Source organism: Condylura cristata, unplaced genomic scaffold, assembly GCF_000260355.1.
Source record: "Condylura cristata isolate star-nosed mole 26May11 unplaced genomic scaffold, ConCri1.0 scaffold00001, whole genome shotgun sequence".
NCBI classification, from domain to species: Eukaryota; Metazoa; Chordata; class Mammalia; order Eulipotyphla; family Talpidae; genus Condylura; species Condylura cristata.
In genome coordinates this window covers 57,975,804-57,995,079 of record NW_004567102.1, presented here as the reverse complement: position 1 = coordinate 57,995,079, position 19,276 = coordinate 57,975,804, and the positions used below count along the sequence as shown (strand labels likewise).

Genomic DNA, 19,276 nt, shown 5'->3' with positions numbered 1-19,276 from the left:
TGTTCTGACATGCTCATTTCTGCCTTTTTATTGGCCCCATTTGTTTGTAGGATAGATTTCCAAACTTTTCACTTAAGTCTGTTAATTTTTGGAGTTCAGGTTGAGTTTACTGGAGAAAATAAGAAGTCAGGTTTTGTTTTTTGATCCAGTAGGACACTCTGTCTTTTTATTGGTGAATTCAGTCTATTTACATTCTGGGTGAAGCAAATACACTAATTCAAATGAATATACACTCCTATGTTCATTGTTACCTTATTTACAGTAACTAAGTTATGAAAACAACTTTAGTGCCCAAGGACAATCAATGGATTGTGAAGATGTGTTATATACACACAATGGAATACTATTCAGCTGTGAAAAGGTAAAGTATTGCCATTTGTGACATATACAATATTATAAGCCAATGCAACCTCAAAAAAAAAAAATCTTAAGAAAATGTGTATAAAATGAATACACATCCATGTAATAAAGGTCATATATATAGCAATATCATAATCAGTGGTAAAAATCTGAATACAAGGATGTCCAATCTAACCATTACTATTCAACATAGTGTTGGAAGTCTTAGCAAGAACTTTTAGATAAGAAATGGATGTAAAAGATATACAAATTGGAAAGTAGGAAGTAAAATTATCTCTATTTTCACATGACATAATATACACAGAAAATCCCAGGGACTCAAGTAAAAAGATATAGAAATAATAAACAAAAAAAGTAAATGTCAGGCTTCAAACATATAAACATATAAAAATATGTTGCTTTTCTACATGCAAACAATGAAATCAGGAAAACAATTCTATTTACAATTGTGTGAGAAGAATTAATTATCTTGGAGTTATATACTATATATAAGGTGACTCATATGGTATGTGAATTCTATCTTAAAATACTGTTTTTGATTGTGAATTGTATGGTATATGAATTACATTTCAAAAATATTATTGATTGTCAGAATGATTACATAATTTTTAATATGTAAACTTATTGAATTTTACACAAAACAGTTTTACTGTATAAAAATACTTAATAAGTATATGAAACTAAGAGTGAAAGAACAAGAAAGAAGGGGGAAAGTAAAAAAAAAAGTAAATAAAAAGATTAAAAAAGTAAACTTATAGAACAGTTAAAATGTTGTGAACATTTACTCTATAAATATTAACTGCATGAGGCTCAATTTACACCTTAACAGGTAGTCAAGCTTAGTTTCTTATTTTTCCACATATAATTTTTTTTCACATAAAATATTGATAATATTTTCTTACTGATTCCAAGGAAGGTCCAGGAAGAAAATCATTCAAAAGATTATTCAAGATCATCTTGAATTCCCCCCTGAGATACGCACTACCATAGTAACTTAAAAGATAAGTTTTAAACCATTGGCTTGGAGGTGAAAACCTTTGCCATTGGCCCTCCCTGGTGGCACAGCGGGTTAAAGCACTGCACTGAGAAGCTAAAGACACTTCAGCATGAGTGATTCCCACCTGCCCCGGAGGTGACCACATGGCGTGGCAGACCTCTCCTGACCAGCCCGCTGCTCCCCTCAGCAGTGTACTTTGTAAATCTGCCTGTTCTGCTCCTCACTCTGTCTCTGGTGAAGCCTCTCGCCGCCCCTGAGCCTCTCGCCTGTACCCCAGTTCTGTATGAACAAATAAATAAATCTTCTAAAAAACAAAAAACCTTTGCCATCTTCCTCCAGAGATAAGCATAGTATCATAAAATGAGAATATATTTTGAAAACTGGTGAATCTGGATTTGAATTTTTATATTCATAAACTAGCAGAGACACATTTTCTTTATCAAATGGCAATAATAATATATATCTCACAGAGTTGTAATAAGGACCAGGTGAAATAAACTACTTACCACAATTTCTGACTTCTGGTAAATGCACAGAATAAAAGCTTACTACCTTTCAGAACATTTGGAAGATCACTATTCTACTTGATCACATTATGATTCATTTAGGTAAGAATTAGAAAAAATATCACTAAATGTATCCCAGATCTATTTTCTCAAATTTTGACTGATATACTTTCTCCCCAGAGTTGGAAAGTTAAGGATTCCTGAACTTCATAGATTAGGAAAGGAAAGCAAAAGAGTAATGAGGAATATTTGAAGAGTTTTACCTGACAAGACTACTATGAAGCTAACAGACCTTAGTTTTAAATAGGAATTTCTAACTCAAGTTCTTATATTTGCTAACATCTTCCTGGAGAATAGGAAAGATGTGACAACATTTTTAGGCTGATTGTGTTGCTGCTGTCATTCTGTAAGCATTTTTAAACGACTTTGACATTTTTCATTATAAAATGTTTTTATCTTTGCATTTTCAATGATGTTAGTGAACCCTGAGGCCAAATGGCAAATATTTAACTTTAAAATCTGTTGAACAAATAAAAACAAAGACAGTATGCAAATGGCTGGTGACTCATTTTCTCTTAAAATAAAAACCAATGTCAAATTTCATTATTTTATCTCATATTTACCAAATTTGTATGCATGAAGCATAGTGTGTCTGAAGTAGAGCAAATTGGGAAAATTAGATTCCACTAAGTGCTGAACTTCTCCACACAAAATTAAACCCTGCTTGAAAAATGTATAATCAACTGAGATCATCAATTATGCCTTTTACTTGGAAGAACATGCAGGGAAATTTGGATAAATAAGTATCTTTTCTAAAAGATAAATATATCTGGCTTTTGCTTTCAAGTAGTGAAAGAACTTTTGTTGAGTGGAATGAAGAGATATTTCTTTTCATTCTTTGTATAAATAGATGACTCCAGTTGTCCCATTTTAAGGATGTGACAATAAAAGAGTAATTTTATATAAGTACTGTCTTAAAAACACTCAAAATTGCCATCAAAATCCATTTTTGTTGTTGTTGTTGTATAGGCTAGACAAAATTTAGTTTAGAGGAAAAAACTTTCTTAGAATGAAAATTTGATGGTTACCATCATGATGACTGTGTGAAAGCTGACTTGTTGACATTCCTATTGTAAAGATGATCCCAATTAAATTATAAAAAAAAATCTATTATTGCAATTTCTGCTTTGGGGTTAAAAGAACAAAAGAGATTCAGAAATAAGGGAAGAAAGTCAAGAAGGCTCTCAGCTGCCTTTACAAAGGAAAGGGCAGAGGACAGACAGGTAGGAGAGAGAGCCCGAGAGAAACTCAAAGAGAACTTTGAAAGATGTGGTGGAAGAGAAATACTGGTGATAAAAGAAAGAAGCAATAAAATTAAACTGATGAATTTGTTAGAGGACAACTCAGCTTGGTCATGAGGCAAAAAAAAAAATTCGAACTTTTAAAAAGTCATCAAGCCTGGTCCTCCCTGGTGGCACAACTGGTTAGGACACAGCACTGCAAACTAGCTGGATCCGCTTCAGGGCGAGTTCAATCCCAGAACCCGGAAGGGTCCACATGGCCTGGCAGACCTCTCCTGACCCACCCACTGCTCCCCTCAGCAGTGTACTTCGTAGATCTGCCTGTTCTGCTCTTTCTCTGTCTCTGGTGAATCCTCTCACCACCCCCGCAACTCTGGCCTGTACCCCAGTTCTGTATGCATTACTTACTTACTTAATTAATTAAAGGTCATAGGCTAAGAACTCGTAAAAAAAAAAAAAAAAGATATAGGCCAAAAACATCAGAGAGATTACACAACAAGGGTGTAATAGTGATTTTCTGGGGGAGGGGGGGAATCTAAAAATGAAATTTTTAATTAAGTTCATATTTTCTTTTAAATGGAACTGCTGTAAGAAGCTACAACTGAAAACCATCTCAGGCCCTCAGGTAATGGGAATCCACTGACTCTTTAAGAAAAGGAACAAAAGAAAATGAAGAATTAATTTCAGTATAATAACTTGTACACCCACTCTCCTCTTACATAGGCTCACTGTGAAGAAATCTGGTCACAACCAGGTGTGCTCTGCTATACCTGTTTAGGTGAAACCCAGCCCCTAGAGTGGGCAAGGACTAGGGGAGGTGCCTTCCTCTGTCTGGTCACAGCAGCTCTCTCACAGTAGGTAATGCTAGGGAAGTGATGATTTAATCTATGTACATATTGTGAAATGGTTGCCACAATCAAGTTAATTAACATATCCTTTACCTCACACAGTTACCATTTGTGTATGTGAGTGCATGTGGTGAATATGCCTAACATCTGTTCTCTCAAAAATTTCAAATATACAATATAGTATTATGATGATCACCAGGTTGTAACTCAGATCCTCAGAACTTATTTAATGCACAACTGAAAAATCCCCACTTTCCTGATTCTCCAGCCCATGATACCACTGTACTAATCTCTGGTCCCACTTTTGTGGATGTATTACATATAGATGTGAGTCATACAGTATTTATTTTTCTCTGTTTGACTTCCTTCATTTGGCATAATGTCCTCCAATTTCATCCACGTTATCACAATTGGTAAGATTCTTTTCCTTTTTATAACTGAATAAAATTCCATTTTATATATAATACATATTACATATATATATATATATATATATACATAAAATGGAGACACACATACACATATATCTCACATCTGTTTGTCCAACCACTGACAGATACCTTGATGGCTTCCATATTGTGACTATTGTAACACTGCAATGTACATGGGAGTGCAGGCCTTTCTTCTAGGTACTGATTTCCTCTCTTCTTGAGAACTGGGATTATTGAATCATATGACAGTTATATTTTTCATTTTTTGAGACACCTTAATACTGTCTTTATACTTTTACTATACATAAGAGTTCCCTTTCACACAGTCTTGCCAATACATGGTATATCTTGTTTTTGTAGCAGGCATCCTTACAGGGGCAGGTAATCCCACCTTATTCTTTTGATTTGCATATCCCTGGTGACTGGGTAATCACTTTTCAAACCCCTGTTTTTCATTTATATGTCTTCTTTGGAAGAATGTTTATTTGGGACTTTTATTCATTTTAAAAATTCAGGTCATTTATACATAATTTTTGCTATTGAGTTGTATGAATTTCTGACATAGTTTGGATGTTAACCCTTTTGGTCAGACATATGATTTACAAATATTTTCTCCCATTCTGTAGGTTGCAGTTCCATTTTTTATTTTTTTATGCAGAAGCTTTTTTTAGTTTGATGTTGTCGTGCCAATTTATTTCTGTTTTTTGTCGGTTTTTAGTGACTTTGAATTTTTGTGCTTTGGGGTTGATATTTTACGGTCATGATAGTAACTATGAAGGTGATTTGAGCAATATGAATACCACTTTTATCCTGCATAGATTCACTTATGTGTGTGTATCTGATGGTAAATAAGTGAGGGGCCAAAAAGTCCTTTTTGGAAGTATAAGTAAACTGATACCTGAAGTACTTGTCTCATGCACTCATGCTGCCAAAGAGATTAAATGCAAATGAGTTGTTCATGGACTGCATAATGAAGACCAGTTACTTTACTCATGAAATGGATGATTTTGGATAGGCTACTGCAGAGCCAAATAACTTCACTGAGTTTATTTATTATTTTTTTAAGATTTATTTATTTATTCATACAGAACTGGAGTACAGGCCCAAGGTGCAGAGGGTGAGAGGATTCACCAGAGACAGAGTGGGGTGCAGAACAGGAAGATTTACAAAGTACACTGCTGAGGGGAGCAGCGGGCGGGTCAGGAGAGGTCTGCCGCTCATGTGGTCTCCTCCAGGGCAAGTGGGGATCGAACTCATGCAGAAGTGGCTTAAGCTTCTTTGTGCTGTGCTTCAACCCACTGTGCCACCAGGGAGGGCCCTATTTTTATTATTATTTAATAGAATTCACAAATACTGCGGGTTTTTTTTTAAGATTTATTTATGTATACAGAAATGGGGCACAGTCAGAGGTACAGGGGCAATGAGAGGATTTACCAGAAGCAAATGGGGAGCAAAACAGGCAGGTCGACAAAGTCTGCTTCTGAGAGGAGCAGTGGGCAAGCATGAGAGGCCTGCTGCACCATGTGGATCACCTCCAGGGACTGAACTCACACAGAAGCTGCCACAGCTTGGATTAGCTTCCAGTGAAGCACCCACTATGCCTCCAGGGAGGGCCCTGGAGCAAATAAAATAAATCAAGGTATATGATGTAAAATGGTGTATTCCTTTTGCTAAGTTTAATTACAGTTAAATAACATATCAAAAGAAATTATTTTTCAAGCACATTTTAAATAATCTTAAAGTTGTATGAGTGAAAAAGGAAGAAGGGGTTTGTTCAGTGACTTGATTGCTGATCTATTTCCTTGGAGTGAATAAGAGGTGTAGTTGACCTTAGGTTACGTCTTCCTTGAAATGAAACTTCCTTGAAACTTTGGATAGATTAACTAAAAAGTAACTAGGATTTGCTTTAAGTTGATGACAAAATAATATGAGGCATTTAGTAATGTGGCTTTTCCCTTATAGTTTCACATCTGTGATTTTGAGCCCCCAGTATAGTTGCTATAGCCCCTACTATAGTTGCTAGTAGGGAGAAAAACAGAGGACTAAAACAAGCACCCACTTAGTTTCTCAAATCCAACCAAGAGATTATGTTAGGAAAGCATAGAGAGGAGGAGACATGGAAGAGTCAAACTGGAGGAATATTCCCCAAGACCAGTGTAGGTTCTCCCAGTGAGAAGGACCCAGATTCACCCATTCATGGTTCTTTGAGGAAGGAAAGATTACATTTAGGTGGGATGAGTTGGTAGATACTATGTAAAACTCTATCCAGGACCCAAAGCTACTAGTTTGCATAGATTTTTATGTTTAGGGGTGGCATGAAACCCACAAAGCTTCTAGGTTCCAAAGAAGAATGCAGGTTTGGAAAACATGTATACCAGTGTACTTTGACATGCCTGAGACTCTGAGTCCTCTGCTTGGCTCTTAAGGAATAGGTAGGAGGAGTTGGAAGTGGGATTGAAAGTTTTGGGATGAATCGGAGTAGAAAAAGGAGATGCCCCAAATGGTTGAAAGAGAATTTCCTGAGTCCAGAGCCAAGAGAACTTGACTCACATGTAATATGTGTTATAGAAATTTACAGAAAGGAAGATGCCAATTTCTTCTATGACTGGAGTGTTTATTTCCATTTTGGATATCTGAAAGGTCATTCATGAGTAAAGAATCTTGCTTCCGTAAAATTCCCTCTTTTCCTGCATCTGTGGACAATGTTTGGAATTTTATTCTGTACAAGACTGTAGTACCTTTACTTTGGGAAGAGGGTGACAAAGTCTATAAAAAGGTCAAATAAAAAATGAGTAGATAAAAGACAATACTGTCTAGAGCATGAATTTTCATATCATGTTATAATTATGACAATTTATTTTTCTAAAACAATATATAAAATCAAAGGAGAATGAATGGGTTAAAAACTTATGAAAGTTAATTATTCATGAATGCACTGATATTGCCTAATCAATATTCCAGTTCCACAGCCAATCTGAAGAATGTGCAAAATAAGGCCCTTTGAAGAGTAGAACATGATGGCTGCTGTGATACATATTTCATAAAATGTTTTCTATGGCATGTCTCTTCTGTGCACTCCCCATGCTGTCCGAGAGCATCAGTAAGACATATGAGCATTGCCAGCTTTCTTACTAACCCGCCCTTTCATGTTCAGCACATAAATTTTGTTTCAGTTGACAATCTCAGAACACATCTTCAAGCATTTTCCCATTTGATATTTATGGACATGTTTACTGAAAGTGAATAACTTGAAGTAGAACAAGCCTCCTTTACTGCTTTGTGAGACTTTAAGAACAAATTGGGAGGGATGGGAGTCCAGGGCTTAATGAGGGGGAAAGGAAGTTCCATCATCTATTAGTATAAATGTTCTTTCAAGATACAAATACTGTATTCCAACTATAATAAAATTAGAAACTGGAAAAAAAAAAATGTTTTCTCCCATCAAGCCATACGTGTTAGCATAGAGACCCCAAGCCCCAAACAAAGACACAAATGAACCAAAAGACCTTTTTCAAATGAGCTTTGTTAAATGCTTTAGCTCTATAGAGACAATTCTATGTTTACATCTTTACAAAAGTGAAACAAATATAGAGTGCAGTGTGTTCAGTGGGTTAGTAGCTATAAATTACATGTGAGACAAGGATAGACATCTGAATTCTTCACATATTCTTAAGTTAAATATTTGTACAACATTGTTGGGACCTCCCTGGTGGCCTAGGGGATAAGTCTGGCTAAGTCTCAGCCAATACTATGGCTTGAGTTTGCTCCCCAGCCAGGGAGCTGACCCACATGGCACAGCAGACCTCTCCTGTCTTGCCTGCTGCTCCCCTCAGCAGTGTATTTCAGTAGATCTACTTGTTCTTCACCCACTCTGTCTCTGGTGAATCCTCTCACTCCCCCACCTCTGGCCTATACTACAATTCTTCTATGCAAAAATAAATGAATAAAATCCTTTAAAATTAAAAAAAAAATAAATGTAGAATGTTATTAAAACCAAGAGAAATTGGCCCTCCCTGGTGGTGCAGCGGGTTAAATCACAGCACTAAGAAGCTGAAACCACTTCCGCATGAGTTCAATTCCCGCCTGCCCCGGAGGTGACCACATGGCATAGCAGACCTCTCCTGACCCTGCTCCCCTCAGCAGTGTACTTCGTCAATCTGCCTGTTCTGCTTCCCACTCTGTCTCTGGTGAAGTCTTTCGCCACCCCTGAGTCTCTGGCCTGTACCCCAGTTCTATATGCACAAATAAATAAATCTTTAAATTAAAAAAAAAGAGAGAGAAAATTAAAATGCTAAATTATAGTAGATTATGGTCTGTTAAGAGCAGGAATATTCACTGTAGGGTGTCATGGGGGAAGGCTATATTTCCAGAGATGCTTGTCAGTTTCAACCCTGCAATCAATAGGCAGTGATGCCTAAAGGGTTGTGACCCTCTGGGTCCTGGTCATCCCTCAGGCCCGTGCATAGAGAGGGAATTTTCTTTTTTTTAAGACTCTCTAGTGGAGGTAACTATCTGACAGCTGGGCCTATGAATAAAATCATTTTACCTTTCAACTAGGTGAGACACAAGGTCCACACCTGGTGCTATCTCCCACTACAGAAATCTTAGGAGGGTAATTAGCAAGAGGATTATGTTGGAGAGAATGTGAATTTGGTACAACATATTTAACTATGGAGATTGTCAGGAATCATCCAAATATGCTGGTTAAGTTCCAACTCCCTTCAATCCATGTGCGTCAAAGGTCTTCAGAGTTTAGAAACCAGCAGGTGTTTAATTTATGCATGCAGAGACAGATGCTGAAATCCAACTGGACTGTGGAGCCAGAGGGAGCTTCAGCTGGCCTACATAGCAGCCAACTCAAATCAAGGACCTGGGCAGGGTCCTATACAGCAAGTAGCACAGATGGCCAGTCCCTACATCTAAGCACTTGCAATAGGGGGGCTTTCACAATTATCAAAGTCATGTGCATCTTTTTGGTAAAGAGTTTTTTTCTGCATTACAAGAATAATATAGAGTTCAAGTAGCACTGAAATTTCTTGAACAGCATTTTAAGGAGAATGTTAGGCAAAGAGTTTATAACCTGGAAAATAATTTTGAAGGAAAGGTCACTAAGATATCAATTTGTCACCATTTTAGTAATTAAGAATCAACCTAAGTTGGGTGTTGGTGGGTGGGGACTGGATCTTTAGTTGGTAGGTGTGGGTGAGTTATACAATTGTAGAGGTAAGGAACTATACACCTGAAACCTATTCAGTGTTGTAGAATATTACCTTAATTTAAAAAAAAATACATATGACTAGGAAAAAAAAAAAGAATCAACCTAAATGACTTTAGAGTTAACTGAAACTTGAAATGTGGCTATTTTTAAATTCTAAAGATTTTGGAAACCCATGTGTCCTGAGCATACTAAAACACTAAAAATAGGCATGTGTGGAGGATGATTTTTGAAGTGCCTAACATAGTTTACAGTTATTTCAGAAATAAAGATCATAATAAAAATAGGAATTGTTCACTCATTAGTTCATAAAGAGGTGACCTTGTACTTGATCTTTACCTACTTGACTTTCTCCATCTATTTAATGTAAATGCTTACTTTCCAGTAAGAAGCAAGCTTTCTGTAGACATTACCAAGATGGTGATAGAGGTAGTGCCAGAATTGCCACCAAGAGGAACCCCAAATAGTTAAACAGAAAGACTCTACACAGAAAAGGCCATGGCTTGGAGCACCCCTTGGATATTGGAGACCAGTGCAGACTCCCAAATGAGATGCAGAAGAGACTGACACCTCATTAAATAGAAGGTGGGTGAGGAGAAGAGCAGGGGAAAGCTAAGTGTTAAGCAAGAGGCTAGAGCTTCCAAAAAGTAGAGCATTAGACTGATGGACACGACCATGTCATGTGGTCACTAGGTGCCCTCGGAGTACCCAAAGTTTCAGAGCCAAAGACTAACAAGGGAGTTCAGAGCTGGCCTGTATGGTCCTCTGGAAGTCAAGGGATCCCAGTCAATCAAAGAGTCTGCTGTTTTTGACACTTAAAAGAATCTACAAGCAGCAACAAAACAGCAATTTTAGAGTCCTGGATTTCTGCATTACTAGAAAAGAGAAAAAAAATCAAAACTATTTTTACTCAAGAGTTGAAAACTATTTTGTGTAAATTTAACTCCAAAATGAAAATCAAGAGAAAACAATCTCTCTCTGGTAATTCTGCACTTTGAAATATTTCATTGCAGTGAAAATTGGCTTATTTTATTCTATCAATATGATTAACCTTTTTATAAACTTATTTTAGTTGAAAATTCACTTTTCTCTAGCCAGGAATTTGCCATTTGTGCATCTAAAAACTAGCTTTAGTGTGAAGAAATGACATTATTTCGGAAACTAAAAATAGTTCTGCCCCTTAATTTTGAAAAACCTCCTAAGCCAAGGAAAGTTTTCTGCTGATTCACAGCACCAGGAATCTTCACTTTTGCAGTTGATTTCATTTTTTTATTATTTTCTTTTTCTTTGCAATCAACAAGACCTGCCTAGAGTGTTCTATGGAACATATCCCTTTCTGAATCTGGGGGCAAATCACAGATTACCAATTGCAGAAAGCATCATTTCAAGTGCAATACAGAGGTCTGTTGTTAACATATACCACATAGCTGCTGGAAATGTCCTTTTCAAAGATTAAGAGCCAAGTCTGAACCAAGACATATCTCATATCCAAATTAAACACCCAGAGAAGCATAGGGAGTCATGTCACTAGGGAGTCACGTCACTCTTTCAGTGAAGAGAGGACACCTTCTTCTTTACCCCGATGGAGACTGGAATCAAGCTGTAGTAGCTGTGGATAGCTTAATAGTACTGAGATTTTGACTGTAAGCCTGTGCCAGCAGGGAGGTCCAGAGCACCTATGTTTAGTGGGCGGGGAGAAATGACATTCTCCTGCACTGCTGGCAGTGCTATAAACTGAGATACAATAATGTTCACATTCTTTCACATGATAAATCTCCTAAGTATTTATTATAAGGAAATTATCCAAAAGATGGAAAAGCCAGACTTGCATATGATTATTATTCATAATGACAAAAACTGGAAATAACCTAAATGTTATTATAATTTAATGGTCCATTAAGTTATTGAGTACAACTTGATTGGAGAGTAGGCAGCAATTTCATTGCCAAAAGAGTGTAGAGATATAAAAATGCTTAAAAATATAATGCCAAGTGAAAAAATAATAATAAAAATACTTCTGTGCTTTAACTGTAACTGCAGAAATTACTTTATATTTATTGACAGAGTTTTTTCTCATTTAGTGAATGCTATAGCTTTAATAGATCAATAAAAATGTATCCCATTTGACTCCATCTTCTCCATTGAGTTAATTATGGAGTAACTTGAAATTGCAGGAAAAAATTAGATTGTTGAAAAGAAATTGGGGAAAGTGTAACATAGCACAATCAGCACAGATGTGATGATACCCAACCTTGGACTATAGCAAATCAATGGCATTTCACACTCGTGGTATAAAAACGTTTGCTGCCTCCCCATGCCACATATTTTATGACAATTAATTTGGAGAACATAATGTAATCTGAAATAATTGCATGGAAAACTTTCTAGTGATAGAAGACATAAACTATATTCTCTACACACTTTCTCCTTCCTTTATTGCTGTGGTTCTGTGACTTTTATTTAAGTGATTTATGATCTTTGAATCCTTTATTGTACTCTATCTCAAATACTTTCTGATTATAACACAGTATAAATAGGTAAAAATTAATAATAGTGTTTTATGCAAAGCAGGGTTGTTCTCTGCATACAAAATGGCAGGATTGATTAAAAAAAAATACTGTCGTAAGGGATATGTTTTGCTGCATTTTTGAACAGTTGGCATCATGTAATGTGATTACTCAAAAACTCCTAAAATCTTGTTCTTAAAGCTCCCTGAGAAGAGCACAGCATTCTATTGTAAACCAGATGCTCCACTGGTTATTGAGAAGGAAACTATTTGAGGGGCTGATGAAATGGAAGTACACAGATCCCTGGAGACTATTAGCTCTTAATAAGAGCTCAAATTTATTGAAATCATACTATGTGAGAGGCACTTGAATAACATTATGGGAACTAAGTCATTTAACATTCACAACACTGAGGGAGGTACTATGGTTAGATTCCATTTTACAGGTGAAAAGACACTAAAGAGAGATTAATACTTTGTCCCAGGTTTCAAGCTAGGGAGACAAGTATCTCAATAATTCATTACACAATGCTTCAAAAGTTTTAGAATTATAAAGTGGTTTGCCAATATTATACAGTTTAGAAAACATAACCTGCAGTATATATAGGGGATGGAGAGTTTGGAAGATTAATGATGATATTGCTGAGGCCACAGGCACCTTAGCAATGAGAAAAATGTATGAAAACTACCCACTGTCCTATATTTAGGAAAGAAATTCTACTGGCTTTTCCCATAACATATAGTACAAGATCCTATGTAAAGCCACATCATATGATACCATCTCTTACATACATGATGCTTGTTCCTTTGGTGTTGTTGACTTAATATCCATCATGTTTATCATCAAAATTAAGGAAGGTACTTTCATTTCATCTCCTGATTCTTCCTTATCTCTCACATCCTAATCCCAATCCACTTGCAGCAAGTTCTGTTGAGCTGATTTACAAAATCTCTCCAAAATTCTAGTAATGGGATGTGCCATTTCCACCAACACCCTGGAACAAGCCATTATCCTCTCTCACTGTGAGCACCCCTCCCCCATCACACTACCTCCCACTTCTCCAGTGTGTTCTCTGGATCCCTGAGTTTAAAACTCCTGTGTTGAAAATGCTTTCGATACTCTGATTTCCTCCTCTGTTCTTCATGTCTTCTTACACAGCTCCAGCCACTTTGTTCCTAGTAATACCTGCTGTACCTGGGGGCCTCATGACTTCTTCCTATACCCACAGCTCAAAATGTTCTTACATCAGCCCAATCAGTATCTCCTCAGAGAATGGCTTTTCATCTCCCTCTCCAAGGCCCTTCTCCATTCATCCTGTGATTTCCTCTCAAAGACCAATCATAATCCATAGTAATTTGATTCATGTCTTTGCTTAGTTATTTATCATGTGTCTTCCCAGCTAGACTTAGTTCTGTGGAGAAGGGATTTGGACTTCTATGCACTTTGTATCTTCTTGGCCTAGTACCATATCTCTAACATGGGAGACCCTTACTAGATAGTCCATGCGTGATTAAGAACAACCTCCATGTGTGATTAAGAGTAACCTCGTAAAATACTAGAAAGGGTGTGATGAAAGTGTTGAGTAGGTGTTACTTGTTTGTTTTAAAGAAGCAGCAAAGTTAAAACACTGAAATACAATGATTTTTTTTTAAGTAGCTGAATGAAGCACTTAGTATGTGGCAGGCTCTTTTCTAAGTGTTTTACATAAAGTAACTGATCGAATCCTACCAACAAGCCTGTAAGGAGCTGCTATCTGTAACCTTTCTTTTTTTTTTTAAAGATTTATTTATTTGTGCATACAGAACTGGGGTGCAGGCCAGAGGTACAGGAGCAGTGAGAGGATTCACCAGAGACACAGTGGGGAGCAGAACAGGCAGATCAATGAAGTACATTGCTGAGGGGAGCAGCGGGCGGGTCAGGAGAGGTGTGCTGCACCATGTGGATCACCTCCAGGGCAGGCGGGGATCGAACTCATGCAAAAAATGGCTTTCAATTCTTAGTGCTGTGCTTTAACACGCTGCAACACCAGGGAGGGCCTATAACCTTCTTTTACTTCTAAGACACCATACCCAGAAGACAGTAGTTGCTTACATGTTAGCAAGGGTACGTGGGGCCTGCCATCTTTGAAGGTTTACTCACTAACTTGTCTGTGCCTCAAGGTAAAACTCTGATTCCATGTGTTCTGCATTACTTTCTTAAAGAATTCTGATATAGAATATCATTTTAAACTCAGTGTTATCATGGCTAAGTGCTAGCAGAAATATCTATACCCTTGAGATTAAGCCAAACAAAGGGGGGCGAGGAGGGAGAACAACAACAAAAGGAATAATGATTATCCATGGGTTCCCAGGCCATGAATCTGCCAGGCTTCCCTCATCACCAGTGTGAGTGGCTGAGAGGATATAATGATATTAATGAGGTCAAATACTAAATATGCTTTATCCCTGAAAATCTCATCAAAATCACAGATGTGATCTGACGTGGCTTATTGCATCTCTGCTATATTAGCAAATTCCTCATCATAGAAACAGAAAAATAGGACCAGTGTGTGGTTCTAGTTATAAGCCTGCATATCTGAGAGTTCTCATATTTTCTGAATGGAGAAACAAGGCTTTGACAATTAAGTTCTGCAAACACTTAGGATGGCTCACAAATAAGGGAAGTCAGTCAGTCAGGCCAGTTTTTCCTCCACTCAAAACTTTCTCAAGGACAAAATTTGCTCACGTTTACCTTTCATGAAATGTTAAAGCATAATTGTATGTTATATGTGGACATAAACATACTATGTCTATAGCAAGTATGTAACAAAAAATGAGCTTTAACAAAGTGTTCTGATTTTGTATGTGTGATTGGTATCTTTTCCTAAACAGTTGTCTAAAATTAAGGAGACATGGAAAGAAACGAGACCTATTATTGCTCACAACAATAGAGTTTAGCTAGTAATCTTAAACCAGTAACTGGAAAAAAATACTTGAGTACTTAATTCTGAGAATGTAATTTTTTTTCCTTGTAGAAAACTGTGTTCTTCTTTTTCTCTTAAATCCATTCATATGCTTATTTGCACATATTACTTATCTGTTTATCTGAAGATACATAAGTTTGTGCAGGTCGTTGCTTACGCAGTTGAGACTATGGAACGTGGGAGCAAGTATGAGAAGTTAGCTGCATTGCTTTCTTTTGTACGTGGTTCCAGGTTGACTGAGTTTGCTTTATTACAATTTCCTGTTCATTCATCTTGCTGCCATCTATAGTGCACCTTGTAAAGGATATTGAGTTACAGGAAGAGATAGCTCACATGCCATAATGAATAGCATTTATAATTGTAACTGTCAGTCACTTGTATAATTTAGGTTTTTACTGAAACCTTGAAAATACAGGGAATTTCTTGATGTTTTTCTGAGACTAAATTTGAATAAAGGCCCTTGACTCCTACTTAAGATGTGAAGGAAGAGTCTATACATAAGGTTGTAGAGCTTTCATCAGCTTTAGAACCTTCAAGAGGTGATGACAGGTGACCTTGGAATGTCACCAGAAGCAGGTCCAATCAGCCTGGGTCTGGGCTTGTAATAATGCAGGGGCCTGAGACTCCAGCCAAAGGGAAGACAATGGAGGGCTTTCTCTTTCAGCCCAGTACGATAGGGTTGTTTCCCTCCTTTTAAGGGGAGAGAGAGTGACATGAAGCCCCAATACTACAGAGGGCCTCTTGGACTCCCAGCCTGGAGAGTGCAGTTCAGAGAAAGAATTATTACTCCATTATGCCATGACTTTGTCTTTTAAATCAAATCAGTCACATTTAATAGTCCTTGCCTTTTAGACCAAAGGGCAATATGTTAATTTAAGATGGTAAGATTTTTGAGAGATTGAGAGACCTTATGAATTATATAGTTCACCCCTTTCTTTAATAGCTGAGGAAAATAAAACTCAGAGAGGCTAAGTGAATAATCCAAGGTCAGAGCTTGCTAGTGACAAAGTCAATTCTGGAGCCCATATACCTTAAGACCTGGTTCAGATCTTCTCTCTCTATGTCTCCTGGTAGTTAGTGCTTGAGAAAACTGAAATTACATTGAGATGACAAATCCTTCAAAAGACAAATTCCATTCAAAATGCAGCTTTCTTCAGGTGATTTGGGTTTCTGCTCAAGACACATTTACACAAGAGAATTTTCTGTGTATAGAATGTATCAGCTAGGAACCACTGCATCTCCCACAAGCCAGCAGCAGTCTGGCTGACATTACTGAATGGGAGTGAACTAAACAGGCCCCTAAAAAGTCCTTTTACAAGTAGTTCATAGTCCTAAAAGTAAATACTTCCAGAGCTGCCACTTTGTGAGTTTCCAAAAACCTATTAATGATGTAAGCATGAGCATTCTTCTCAAGCTAGTTGTTTCAGAGAATGGCAGGGTGATTTGACAATAGGAGCCCACTGTAGCTTACAGGGTATCAATTCAGAAGTGTGTGTGTGTGTGTTTTAAATTTATTTGTGCATACAGAACTAGAGTACAGGCCAGAGATGCAGGAGCGGTGAAAGGATTCACCAGAGACTGAGCAGGGAGCAGAACAGGCCAATGGATGAAGTACACTGCTGACGGGAGCAGTGGGAGGGTCAGGAGACGCCTGTCATGTGGGTCACTTCCGGAGCCAGGGATCGAACTCATGCTGCAGTGGCTTTAGCTTCTCAGTGATGAGCTTAAACCCTCTGTGCCACCAGGGAGGACCCATGTGTTCTGTTTTAAACCTAGAAGTCTATTGTTCTTTTCAGGGAAGACCAAGGTTCACACATCCACTGAGTCCAAAACTGGCATTTTTCAAAGCATTAATTACTATGTTGAACAGCAAGGCACAGAAGGAGTCACCTATTTAAAGAACATCAAGGAAAATTCTTCCTTCAGCATATATAAAGTACCTATCCGTCTGTATAGAACTCATCTTGATGTTACAGAATAGAAAAACAGAAACCTGTCATTTGGTATTGAATTTCTAAGAATGGTCTTATAAGACCTTCCAAATATTTGACCTTTGATTGACAATTCTACACAACAATAGATAAATGCTGGTGTTGAAGCAAAGTGTAAAGCTGAATTTGCTTATCAATTCAGGCAAAAGTAAGATGTTTTCCTTGAAATCTTCTAGATAGTTGCCTTAACCTTCCACTTTAATTGAACCTGAAGCCAGCCAGAGAAATGTTTTATCTTCAGGGTTTTATCTTTAGTTTGTAGATAAGTATTTATTATACAGCATAGCTGGAAATAAAACAAACTAAAAATAAATAAATAAATTAAAAGAGGGCTTTGGGAAATAAATTCTATTCAAACTACCAATTACCCACCAATTCATCATGAAAGTGAAAGCTGGTATTCTTTCCAGTTATTGGATGAGTTTGCTGCTGCCAGCTAGGTAGCAAATTTCCTCTCCTATCTGGGAGTCTGTTTCTCTCTAACTTGCTGCTTGTAGCCTATAGCCTAGCACTCTCACTAGTTAATAAATGTTCCTAATGTTCAATGGTCTTCCTTGTGCCCTATTTATTGCTGGGTTTCTATTAGGTGGCGGGTATTTGATTTTTAAGCAGCCCTTAATTATTTGGATGCCAATTAGCCCGGGTCTGGAATTAACTTGACTCCACTCTTTCTCCTTTTCTTTCTGCAGCCTGCCTTTTGGCCACAGCACAGCTTGTTAGTTCCTTCATGAGGGAATGAGGGGCAGGAGAAGGATAAGAATAAAAGCCTGATGATTCAAATAAGCTCATTTTGTTATTTGTTGGCAGCGCTGGTTAAAAGTTTGGCAAGGTAGAGTTTTAAAAGCACACAATAAGAGTAAACTATCTTTATCATATACATCTCATTTATCGAAGCTCTCTATGGTTCCCATTGCAAGAGTAAAATTAGAAGCTGGAAGAATTGCACCAGCTACCTTCAACAGTGGCAGGAAAAATTATGTTTCTCTGACTTGATGAAAGCTATTTAATGAACAGTTTGCTTGGTATCAAGTCCTCTCAGATCAGAAAGCCGCTGGCAATCAAGCTCCTGTGTTGCTGCAGGCTCACTGTAGCTGAACTACAATGGAACTAGCTAACAAGGGAGTTTATGTTTTTGTTGCACTTCAATTTTTCTGAATAAGATTCAGGAAAAGGAAAATAAATGAGACTCTTGGAATACCAGTGCTCTTAGATTGAACATGCAAAAGTGTCATGCTAAATTCTATGACTAGAATAAATTATTATATTTTTATGCTGCCTCAACTGAAATACAAAAATAAAATGTCACTGGGCCCCAAACTGTATTCGAAAAATAAAAAGAGTTCATTTTTGTCAACTTCCCATTTTCGGAGAATAACTTCAATTTTTAAAGAAAACAACTTTGAAATGGGGAAAATCTCGCTTTTGTAAGACTTGATGGTGACACTGGATTCTGAAAGACTAGGACAGCTATTCCAATATATGGTGTATGAGGAACTCATTCTGAAGTCCATATTTGTACTATTATTAATTCATCTAGTGATATATAAAGGTCATAATGATAAACCGCCTTTTCTTGCTATTATTTTTACCTATTTTTAAAAAAGATTTATTTATTTATGCATACAGAACTGGGCCAGAGGTGCAGGGGTGGTGAGAGGACTCACCAGAATCGGGAGCAGAACAGGCAGACTGACTAAGTACACTGCCGAGGGGAGCAGCAGGCAGGCCAGGAGAGAGAGTTCTGCTGCACCATGTGGGTCACCTCCAGGGCAGGGATCCAACTCATGCTGAAGTGGCTCTAGCTTCTTAGTGCTGCACTTTAACCTGCTGTGCCACTAGGGAGAGGCCTATTTTTACTTATTTTTAATTAGTCCTCATCTACTTTGAAAAAAGCTTGGAGAACACTAAGATGAAAAGCAAACACATATGCATATATTATCTATAATTATATATATATAATACATATATGTAAAGATTAACTATCACTAGAAAAAACAAATACATATGTATATAAGGTACATTTTACTGATAGAATTATTAACATTTAACTTTATAAAGACAGTTTAAGTGACAGCAATTAAAAAAGAAAACAGAAGGAAAGGACCAGGAATTAGAGGTAATCACTGATTTACTGCACCTGAGATTTAAGTTAAATTTG

General features: G+C 37.2%; 1 protein-coding gene across 1 annotated transcript in view; it reads right to left on the bottom strand.

Moving 5' to 3' along the window:
* SLC35F1 (solute carrier family 35, member F1) overlaps positions 1-19,276 on the bottom strand; it is a 335,052-nt gene that overhangs the window by 137,740 nt on the left and 178,036 nt on the right. The gene's annotated exons all lie outside the window — the stretch shown is intronic.